The following is a 1,596-nucleotide window of genomic DNA, read 5'->3' as shown; positions in this document are numbered from 1 at the left end:
TATTAACCATTACAATGACAATGCTCTTGTACGTTCTTGTCAAATAACAGCAATTTTGTGAGTTTTGATGGGAAATTATAAAGTATCCACCTCACAATCCTAATTTGGCTCTTTCTGGCTTCTTTTTGTTTTGTTTTTTTTTTTTTATTTCTTTTTTTAAATTGTTTTGCAATTATTTATTTACATTGGAAGCAGCCCTCGCAGTATAGGTATCTGAAAGCCAGACCTGAAGAACAGCAGCTATGACACCAGGAACAAGGGACTTAGGATACACAGTGCTTCCTTGTACATTTGTTTCCTTTAGATGGTCATATCTACTACCAAAGATTTTTAGAAGGCACTTTTCATGACAGCTGCAGGTCAAGGTCACACATTAAAATTGGCCCTAACTGGCTTTTTACTGAGTGTGAGAGTTTCTGACTCTCTTGGAAAGATCCCACCAGCTATTTTCATCTTAGCAGAATGAGGGCAGTGCCCTCTGCGGCCCACTAACTTCAAAAGCTGAACTCAGACACCAAGGCAGGATGATTCACAAGCTCCATTCATTCAGGCCTCACTTCATCTTTCACTAGTTGCTGTAAGAGGAAATCTTTTTTCTTGTTTTTTGTTTTGTTTTGTTTTTTTAGACAGCATCTTACTCTGCCACCCAGGCTGGAGTGCAGTGGCACCATCACTCTGAGGTTCAAGTGATTCTCATGCCTCGGTCTCCCAAATAGCTGGGATTACAGATGCCTGTCACCGCACCTGGCTAATTATTGTATTTTTGGTAGAGACAGGGTTTCACTATGTTGGCCAGGCTGGTCTTGATCTCCTGACCTCAGGTGATCAGCCCTCTTTGGCCTTCCAAACTGCTGAGATTACAGGTATGAGCCACCACACCTGGCCCTTTTCCTTGGATTTTAAAGCTGAAAACAAGATCCTGGTGTTTGTGGTCTTGGGAGAAGACACCATGTCCCTGAGGCCAGCCCTCACCTGGGCTGTGTGAAGAAGGCATGGATCTGCTGTGCTACTGCTTGTCTGACCACCTGCTCCAGTTCCTGAATGGAAACATTACTCAGTTGCTGAATGCTTGGAAATTTCTGGAGCAGAAGCGGAGCTTTAACCTTTTCAACTCCTGGGATCTGCTGCATGCTTCAAAGGAGTGATGGCTCAGACAGCAGCAGAGCTTGTTTCTTCCTAAGAAGAGAGTTCTTACTGGCCTCTATAGTTTGCTCTTGAACCGACTGGATGACGAGGCAGGATGCTTCAATCTGGCTGGCCACTGGAAGCAGCATCATTCAAAGATTCAGAACAGTAAACTTCTGTAAGGCTGGGAATTATTGTTCACTCATCTAGATTTTTTCAACAACTATAACTCCTTGAAGATTACTGGAATTTCTAACCTGAATGAGCCTCTTTCTGTAGCCATTTCCTGTCACCAAATCAGCTTCAGTGACATAAAGAACATACCATCTGTTCAACAGTTAAAAGTCTGGTGTCAAGCCATCCTCGAAAATGAGCTTAATTTTCCCTTGCATTTCCTGCACCAGCTGTGACCCACACCATTTCTCATTGGCTACAACATGCCCCAAAGGCACGTGCATGGGGCCCATGCCA

At 43.6% G+C, this 1,596-nt stretch overlaps 1 pseudogene; it reads right to left on the bottom strand.

Moving 5' to 3' along the window:
- Positions 1-782: 782 nt before the first annotated feature.
- Positions 783-1,331, bottom strand: LOC100396774 (Fanconi anemia core complex-associated protein 24 pseudogene; annotated as a pseudogene).
- Positions 1,332-1,596: the final 265 nt, after the last annotated feature.

Source organism: Callithrix jacchus, chromosome X (genome assembly GCF_049354715.1).
Source record: "Callithrix jacchus isolate 240 chromosome X, calJac240_pri, whole genome shotgun sequence".
In the NCBI taxonomy this organism is placed as follows: domain Eukaryota; kingdom Metazoa; phylum Chordata; class Mammalia; order Primates; family Cebidae; genus Callithrix; species Callithrix jacchus.
Note: the sequence above shows the minus strand (reverse complement) of the source record. Positions and strands in the feature narration are given on the sequence as shown.